The 10,398-nt window shown below is 36.3% G+C and overlaps 1 pseudogene; it reads right to left on the bottom strand.

The window, feature by feature from the left end:
• Positions 1–9,135: 9,135 nt before the first annotated feature.
• LOC121147488 lies at positions 9,136–9,962 on the bottom strand (annotated as a pseudogene).
• Positions 9,963–10,398: the final 436 nt, after the last annotated feature.

Here is a 10,398-nt window from a genome sequence, read left to right as displayed (position 1 = left end):
CTCTGACTTTCAAATAAAAATAAATCTTAAAAAAAAAAAAGACGACGATATAAAGATACAATAAGCAAGCAAATACTTTTGTGGCAAAAAAATAAACTCTTAAAATTTTTGTTAATGTGACAGAATCAAAATGGTAACATACATACTTTAAACAAACACTATCAAATAAGAAACTGTGTTTATCAAAGATAGTATTTTATGTATCCACGTGTGAATTTCTCATAGTAAATGTAAGTTTAAAGTAATTGCATAGACACAAAGAAAAACCTAGAACTCTCCATGTAACTTGCAGTAAGTTACATCACAAAAAAGCAGGGAGGTGGGTGAGATCACCATTTCCACATTCTCTCTCTCTCTCTCTCTTTTTTCCTTCCTATATCTGGGAGAAAAGAGGAGACAAGGAGAGAAGCCATACCCAGCCTCCCAAATGCCTCTGCACTCTGGGATGGAGGACAGCCACAAGACACCACTCTAGGACACTTTTTATTTTTATTTTGTATGCTATGTAGTCTTCAAATAACTTGAGTATATCAACTCATCAGCTGAATCCTACAATAGCCAAATCATTCTGTTAAAAACATGGAATACATGCTCTTTGCCCATTTCTTAACTAGTTGTCTATTTCATCATTGCTGAATTCTTCAGCTCCTTATATATTCTGTATGTTAATTCTTTATCACATGCATAGCTTGCAAATATTTTCTCCCATTCTGTTGGCTACTTCTTAGGGGAAAATATTTAATACTAAAAATAAGAAAACATGGAAACATAAGAAAAACGTTTTCATAAAATATACCTCTAAAACAATATATATATATGTATATATATATATACTTGAAACTTTAATAAAATTTCTGGATTCCAATTTACAAGATATGGTAGCCCATCCCAGTAAACACAGGCTGATTTAATGAGGAAACATATATTAATATGTTTACAAAGTTTTGGATTACAGTGATAATTAGAAAAAGCTTTTCTTTGTCTGATAATGTTGAAAAATGAATGTATGATCTGAATTCACAAGTGTTTTACAGAGAATGTAGCAGAAACAAATAGAAGAATGAAAGTTAAAATGAATGTATACTAAACTAAGTATTGAGAAAGAAATTTTGATAAAACTCATCAACTCCAAGAAATAATAATAGAAGCTTATAATTACAGTAAACGTTTTTAATGAATGAAAATAATATTGGCAAGACAGTTTTATCTGCCACATGAGACTCTAGACCACATCCAGCCTTGCTCTTATTCTCCCCTTTGTACACATTCTTATTTACATTCCTTCCCAGTCTCCAGAATGTGTAAACTTCTGTGCTCTCAGGTAGTCCTTATTCTGAAAGAATCTCTTGATCTCTAAGACTAAAGTATGTAGTATTTCACTGTCACTAAAAAATTGTTTCTTCCATTCTTCTCCCACAAATTAACACTGCCAGGGAGCTCTTTGGCCATTATATGTACCAGTATTAAATATATATGAGAGTACTTAAAAAAGGTTTTGTGCATATGGGTTTGAAAAGCAAGTTCATTTTAGTTAAAGAAAAAACTTATATTTCATACATCATAGTTTTAAAATATGCATTTTGCATGAGTCTTTTCAGGATTACTCATATATGCCTGTACATAAAAATGATTAAATCACAAGATTCACTACTTAAAATTTTATCTCCAGATTATCTGTAATTCAAATTACTTTCAAATAGAAGAAAATTGCATTAAACACTATGAGACAGTATGACATTCACTTTTTTCTAGGAAAGTACAAAGAATTTTCTTCCACAACTACAATGAAAATGTGCTTCATTTTATATAATGTTAAAGACCCTTAATAACTAATCAGGTACCTGTGACCTTGGATGTTTAGTTAAAAACATTTCTACTGCAATGAATTAATTAAATTAAATCTTGGACATCTTGGATGAACTGGCACATTTTTTTTTTCATTTAAACTTGAGAGAAAAATTATTTTCCAAAATGTTCTCTAAGTTTTGCCCCAGATTTTTTGTTCACTGAATTTATGCTAATGTATAAAATTGAAAATGCCATTTTCATTCAGTATCGAATTTCCATATGAGGGTTCTAGCATATATATGTAAGTCCACCTTTCTCCTTAAAAACAACATACAATCACCACACAAGTTTAAATTAAGTTTATAAGGAGCTACATTGTGCCTTGCAGTTTAAGCCTTTACCTGATTTGCCAGTATCCCATATCCAAGCACCAAGTGCTAGCTGTTCCACTTCTGCTTCTGCTGCCTATTCACGGATTTGAGAAGGAAGCAGATAATGGCCCAAGCATCTGAGCCCCTGGAACCTAGATGGAGTTCTGGGCTCTTGGCATCTCAGGTCACTCAGCCCTGGATGTTGCAGCTGTTTGGAGGTGAGGGGTGATACAATAATGGAAGATTCTCAAATAAATAAAATAAAACTGATCTTTTGGAAGTAAAAGTATAAAGGTTCTATCTAAGATAAAGTCTAGGCTGCTACAATAGGCAAGCACAATAGAAAAAATGTTCAAGGTAGAAGTTACTTTTATGTTCACTGAACAATATGGGCATAAGGAGTCCCAACTGGTGTATTTGTTGCATTGTTTAAGACAGCACTTGAGATTCACACATCTGATTGCAGACTCCCTTCAGTAAAATCCTGGCTTCAGTTCTGATCACAGCTCTCCACCAACGCACACGCAGGCAAGCAACAAGCGGTAGTTAAACACTAATATCCCAGTTGAAGTTCATTTTGGCCAGGTTCTGACTGCTCTGGAAATTTGAGGAATGAACTAGGCGATGAAAGATCCTCTCTCTGTCCCTCCATCTCTGTGGCTGTGTCATTTGAATAAATTGGGGAAAAAACAGAAAAGAACACAGAAGTACAGATACCCTGATTCTTTCTTGTCCCCAGTAACTTTTGATCACACTTTTATGTACAAGCTTCAGGAAACTTCATCAACATGACCACATTCAAGTCAAAGAAAAGATGTAGAGGGAGGGGGCAATGTGTATCTTCTTAAAGGCTTAACCTGGAAGTTACATTTATTACGTTTGTTTCCATCTAGCTAGGCTGAATGCCCTTATGTAGCAAGAGGAACCAAACACAAATGAATAACTAAACCTAGCTTTCATTTGATCAGTCATGCACTTATGAAACTCTGCTATTAAAGAAGAAAAGAGAGAATCAAGATGGTGGAACAGGGTAAGGACACGTTTAAACAGAAGGAGAAATATTAGCCAGTGTGAAGCAGAGAGGCCACATGCAATGCAGTATGCATCACTGTTTCCAGATCAAAGATGGATTCCCACTGAAACTGTTCACTAAACCTTGACAATAGGATCCTGGACGCTCCGCCATGGTCCATGCCCACAATAATGAACATATGACTGTGTATTAACAACTATATTATATTAATGATATAGAGAAACTAGGTTGAGGGGGGAGGGAATTGGGAAGGGCATAAGGGAAACTGTATCATATAATGATAATAATAAAAAGAAGTAAATTAAAAAAAAAATAAGGATAAGAAGAATTAGTGATCAAGAAGGGTTTTTCATTCATTCCCTCTTGAGAAGAGGATACCTTCACCATGTGGAAGAAAAATTAAGAGTCTTCTCCACAGAGTCCTATCAAAAAGAAGAAATAGATGAAGGCATAAAGTATATTATGTGCTTTACCATCCTAGCTACCCCATACTGATTTGCCTGCAGCTGATCCCAGTTCTGCTATTGATCCCAGCTTCCTGCTACAGCTCTGGAAGGCATCAGTTGAGAATTCAAGTAAAACCCAGGCCCTACCACCTGCTCAGAACATCTAGATATACTTTCTGGCTCAGTGCTTTGTTTTGACCCAGCATTGGGTTGTTGTTCTGAGTATTTCAGCCGTGAGCCAGCAGATGGAAGTTTTCTGACTTTGTGACTGTTTATTGAGGGAGGATAAGTAAGGTAGTAAGTATCCTTATGCTTTTATAACTGTATAAATGAAATTTGGTCCATTTACATAAGTTTTTAAACTATTAAGTATATTTAGGAAGTAGAAATAGAAATCACAATGAGATTTCATCTTAGTCTAGTTAGAGTAGTTGTTATATATAAATCAGAAGACAGTATATGCTGGTAAAAACATGAGGAAAAAGGTATTTTAATCCACTATGGTGAGAAAGTAAACTAGTATAATGATCATGGAAAACATTATGGAGATTCCTCAATGGTTTGCAAGTAGATCTACCTATGGCCCAGCCATAATACTAATCAGAATTTACCCAAAGGAAATTAAATCAGCATATAAAAAAACCATTTGTGCCTCTATATTTACAGCAGTTCAATTCACAATAGCTAGAATATGAATCAACCCAAATGCCCAGTAATAGATGACTAGAAAAAGAAAAAATGGTGTTGGTACTCAGCTATAAAAGAGAGTGAGGTCATGTCTTTTGCAACAAACTGGATGCAACTGGAAACCATTATAGTGAAATAACAGTCTCCAAAAGACAAAATCATATATTTTCTCTGATAATGTGACAGTTATGATAGAATACAAAACCGCACAGGAAACAAATGGCCATTTGGGGATATGAATGTTATGTTTAGTCCGTGTTTTACCCTTTTGGAGGTGAGTCCTTCCTTTTAATGCACTCAAACGTTATGATTTGTGGTGAAGTAAGCCTGTTAACTAGAGTGTATTAAAATCATGTTCTGGCAAAAACTGATGAGGAGAGGTGAAAAGTGAGATCAAGAGAATGAAGGAAGTGGAGTTGTCTTCTTGGAACTACACCTATTCAATACATATAGCCAATTTTCTACAGCAATAAAAAATTTCCAAAAATATTTTTACGAAAAGTCTAAAGGTTATAAAATAAACAGTCTGTTTCCTGTCCAACAAAGAGATGCCTAAACACACACACGCGTAGTCCACATGAATCTAAGATAGTGACTGGCGCAGTAAGTTTGCTCCCAGCTTAGTGCATACACAGACCTGTCCCAAGGCTTTTGCCTCCCTACCCCAAATTGTCCCCAATGCAGCTCTGGTGTGGGTCTGGACTATAAAATCCACCCTGTTCCTGCAAAGCCTGTTTGAAACCTGCTGTTTGAGATCACAAATTCTTAAAATCCTTTCAACTCAGTCATTCCTTATAAACTAATGAAAATTGTGTAATTTGTTTTCTCTGTTTCAAACCTTGAAATCATTTGTATATATCACACTCTGTATGCCTCCAAATGAAAAATGCCATTTCAGACATTGTATCTGAAGTTTTGGGGCTTCTCCATTATTTCTCTAGAATCCTGATCAAGGATGCTATCAAATTTCATTTGGATTGGGCCTGGAACAATGACTCAGCAGCTAACTCCTTGGCTTGAGTATGTCAGGATCCTCTGTGGCCACTGGTTCATTTCCCAGCTGCTCCACTTCCCATCCAGGTCCCTCTTTGTGGCCTAAAAAACCAGTTTACGATAGCACAAAACTTTGGGACTGCACCCGCATGGGAATCATGCAAAAAGCTTCTGGCTGCTGGATTCATGTCGGCTCACCTCTGGCTGTTACAGCCACTTGGGGAATAAACCAGAGGATGAATGTTCTGTATCTCCTTCTCTCTGAAAATCTACCTTTCTAATAAAATGAAATCTTCAAAATTTTTCATTTGAACTTGTACTTTAGCATTTTGACTACTCATTCTGATCTCATCTCTGTCATTGTGCATTCCATTATCAATAAAACCAAGAGAGTAGTCAGCAAGTGACACCAGCATTCCTTTCCAGAGTTTGAGTTTCAGCTCCTCTGATTACAGTCCAGCTTTCTATGGATGTACCCAGAAAGGCAACAGAAGATTTCTGAAGTATATAGATGCCTGCCAACTATGTAGGTGATTCTGATAGAATTCCTGATTCCCGGCTTTGGCCTGGCTCAACCCTAACTCTTACGTCCATTTGGGAAGTGACACAGCAGATGAAAGAATCTCCCCTTAAGTGAAAACACAACACACACATTTTATAGATGTGGCTAAAGCACTTCATAGAAGATAATTTAGATGGCAACCTGGTATTTCTGCATGAAATCAATGATACATGCTCTTATATGACTCATGTATTACCCTAATGCCAATAGACAAAGATGTAATCTTAAGACATTAGTAACAATGAGCAAACCAAACATAAGAATGAAAGTAGTATAGAAAAGAATAAAACAGAAAACAGAGAATGAAAAAAATTTATGTCTCTTCCTCAGATGTCATACATGTAAGGGGAAGACATTTTTCAGATCTAGCACCAAAATTACCAAGCCCAATGGCAAGAATGTGGATGAGTTCCAATGGAGCATTTCCTAGGCACCTCCTGGAACTACAGATGAACTCAAGGGTCAAAGGCTCAGCTAAGGGAGCTGAACATCCAAGCTACCAAAAAGATAAAAGTTGATGGTAGCCAGAAAGCTATCATCATCTATTTCAACTAAAAGCTGTCCAGAAAATGCAAGTTTGGCTAGTGAATTGGAGAAACCTTTTAAGGGAAAGCACGTTGTATTTCTTGTTCACAAGACAATTCTGCGTAACTCAACCGGGGAGATACGTAGGAAAAAAGTAAAAGCACCCCAAGAGCTGCACTCTGACAGCTGTGGACATTGCAACCTTTGAGGGCAGGACTTGGTCATCATAAGTTGTAGGAGGACATTGTGACCCTAGAAGGTCAGCAAGCACAGGATTACAGTTGATTGGACAATATTTGTATGAGAACAACCGAATGGATACCTTTTGTATACCTGATTGAATATCATTTGTATGAGAACAGTTGAATGGACAGCATGTGAATGAGAACACTTGGTGGAATATACAAGACAAAAGGAGTTCCAAACAAAAGCATAGAAACTGTTGATGGGTTTTGTTGATGATCTCAATACTTCCTCCCTTATCCCACATGACCCTCAGTGTATAAAGTTTGATGCCACTAATAAACTTCGGCTTTAACCATCCAGTCAGAGTCCACATGTGTTATTATTAGCTCCGTGCACCAAGTCCATTGCTGTGGGACAGCGACAACAAGTAAAATCATGGGAAAGAGAATATTAGAGAATAGGGTTTTATAATGTCGAATGATGCAATATAATCTCAGGGGCTTATAAATTAGACCCTTTCAGTGCACCTTGGAAAGCAACAGAAAATGGTCCAAGTATTTGGGGCTCTTGCTACCCATGTTTGGATACATGGAAGAAATGCCTGGCTTCTGGTTTCCACTTGGCCCAGCCTCAGCTATATTGACCATTTGAGGAGTGCACTAGCAGATGGACAACCTCACTCTTGCTTCTATCTCTAACTTGGCCTTGTAAGTAAACAAGTAAACAAATAGATAAATCTGTTAAAAAATGATACCAAGAAAAAATTTTCAAACAAAAATTCCTAAAACAGTGCTGCTCTCCTAAACCATAAATTAAAGAACAGCAGAGGTCATTTCTATACTGCTAAAGATGTTACTGTTTCAAGAACCCTGCCTGTCCTAAAGTAAACCGCTTTGAATATCTTCTCAAATTTCCATTTTTATTATTCCATATTAGAATATCCTCATAACTATTCTTTAAAATATATTCATGTATGAGCTTTTTATGCAATTCCTTATAAAACTCAATTTACCTTAATAGATAGAAATGTTCTCTAGCCTTAATGATGAGTCATAACTTTAGAGAGGAACAAATTGCTGAAATTGTGTATTAATATATGATTCATGATGGTCCATGTTGTTTCTACTTATAAAAAGGATTTTTTTTTAATTTATCTGTGACTGTTTAAAATGTCACAAGGTACTCTGTGTGTGATCATTTGACCTGCTAAGAATACGGGTCCATTTAACATTATGAAAATAAATGTCATTTGTGACAATGAATCATAAGTCAATGAACATCTTGTTTTCAGGGCTCATTTCTGCTCAGATTAATTTGACTGGAAATATAGAGTGAGTTGATTAAAAAATATTATGGAAACTTTTCATTTTTGTCAATCCTTGCCACAAAATGATATAAGAGCTAACCCCCATGTCATAGCTATTTTTCAAATGCAGAAGGTTCTATTTGATAGTTTGGCGCAAGGAAGAATTGTAGTTGCAGGCCTATTAATTTCCTGATAAAAGTACACAAATACCACAGAAACTACTTTCCTTCCCCCCCCCCCCACTTTCACCTCAAATTGGGAAAAGAATAGAAGTATAGTAGTCATTATGCAGGTAGAAAAGGGAACGTCACAGAAAATGGCAGAGCATGGAGATAGATGCCTTCTATAAGAACTACTGCCCCGCTTTAAAGGTTATCTTACAAACATTCTGAATCCACAAAAATAAGATTATGGAAATACAAAAATGGGAATAAATTGTCTTAAAACGCCATCTCTAGATTCATTAATAAACGAGAGAAATCTTTGGAAGAGCAACAGTGGATGAAAGAAATAAGATGAAAACCTCAGAGAGTGCCAAACAATTCTGGAGCGAATCATAGCTTAGCCCTAGGAGGGGTAACAGAGTAAACGAAACATAAATGTGGATGCTCAATAAGGGATTTATTAAAATTGTACATATAGAAAAATAAATTTTTGGAGTAACAAATTCTGCCTGCATTATTTGGCTGCAGTCAGCAGATGTAATTACACAAGTGCATCAGCTTGAACTTCTAAGGAACTTTTACAAATTCAAAGCAGGTATGCCTGAGGATGAGGATAGCAACTAACTTTTCTAAAAATATTTTTTCTATTGAAAATCTTCATTTTAAAATTCATTTTGCTAAATAATTTGATTTTATTTCAAAAACTCTTAAAATCCTAAATTATTATATCCAAGAGTATAATTTAAAGCCAAAACGAACTGGTGTTTTCAGTTTTTACTTTTTTATTTTACTAATACAAAATCACATTTACTTAGAAGCATTCAGAATGTCAACAAAACAGTAGCAACTTTTTTCTTTTTTTTGCACTTATGGAGTGATATTCAGTTTACAGAATAACAACTATTTCATATTATCTGCATCACAGACAACTGAAGATGAAAAGCTAAAGTCCCCATATAGAACTAATTTGTGCTGTGCATCAACAAGAACCTGCTTTAAATTTCCATGCCAATTTATAGCCCCCACACTGTACCCAGCAAGGTTAGTGGCTATGGAAAATACCACCAAGACAAGGCTATCTAAAGACACATTCTGTAGTTTTTTAACTATACAAAAGAGATGCTGTACAGTTTAAAAACAAATCTTGCACAGCCTTACATTTCAATTTCTTTTTCTTCAAAAGGAATGAGTTGTGTACGGGGGAAGGGGTTAAATGCATTATGGACTAGAAAAAAATGTGCTAGAACCAACTTATTCATCATCATAATCTTCATCCTCTTCATCCTCTTCATTCTCTTCATTTTCCTCCTTTTCTTTCTCCTTTTTCTTGCTCTTTTCAGCCTTGACAATTCCCTTTTTGGCTGGATCAAGTTTTCCTTTAGGTCGGTATGCAACAATACCCTTTTAGTATTTTTCCTTCAGCTCGGCAGCCTTCTTTTCGTAAGGCCATTTGTCATCGGCAGCAGCGTTATTCCATATCGCTCCCAGTTTCTTTGCAACATCACCAATGAAGAGGCCAGGATGTTCGCCTTTGATTTTTGGACGATACTCAGAAAAGAACAAGAAAAGGGCTGAAGGAGGCCTTTTGGATGCATTAAGATCCTTGAACTTCTTTTTTGTCTCCCCTCTAGAAGGGATATAGATTTTCATTTCTCTTTCATAATGAAACTTGTCTGCCTTTGCCATGTCTTCTAATTTTCCCTTCTCCTTAGCAGACATGGTCTTCCACCTCTCTGAGCACTTAGAAGACTCTGAGAAGCTGGGTGTTGCTTCTTGTGCTCTTCCCAGCAAGTTAGCACAAAGAATGCACATGATGACACTCTGTCTCTCGGCTTATTAGGATCTTCTTTCCCATGGTTAGTTATTTTTCTTCCATGAGGCACAGAGTAGCCCAGTGCCATCCAGCTCTCAATTGCCCCAGCACTGTCCTTATGGAGCTCAAGGTACTTCAATCTTCTGCTTTTACTTTAAAGAAAATTTGATATTTCTTAAATCAATGATGAACAAGGAATGTTTAACCAAATAATCCAGCAACCACACTCCTTCCCACCTAACCAAAAGAGAAAACAGTTTGTCTAAACAAATACCTTTACACCAATGTTTACAGAATATTTATTCATAATTGTCAAAACTTGAGAAAAAGCAAGATATTCTACAGTGCATGAATGGACAAATATCTCCAGGGGCCTACCTACACTGTGGCATGGTAGACTAAACTTCTACCTGTGGCACAGGTTTTCAATATGGACACTTGTTCATGTCCAGGTTGCTCCACTTCCAATGCAGCTCCCTGCATATAGCATGGGAGAGCAGTGAACAATGGCTCAAATCCTTGGG

The sequence above is a fragment of the Ochotona curzoniae genome, unplaced genomic scaffold (genome assembly GCF_017591425.1).
Source record: "Ochotona curzoniae isolate NIBS_2020 unplaced genomic scaffold, NIBS_Ocur_1.0 scaffold_4506, whole genome shotgun sequence".
Taxonomy (NCBI): Eukaryota; Metazoa; Chordata; class Mammalia; order Lagomorpha; family Ochotonidae; genus Ochotona; species Ochotona curzoniae.
The sequence above is the reverse complement of the archived record's forward strand: the minus strand, read 5'-3'. Positions and strand labels throughout refer to the sequence as shown.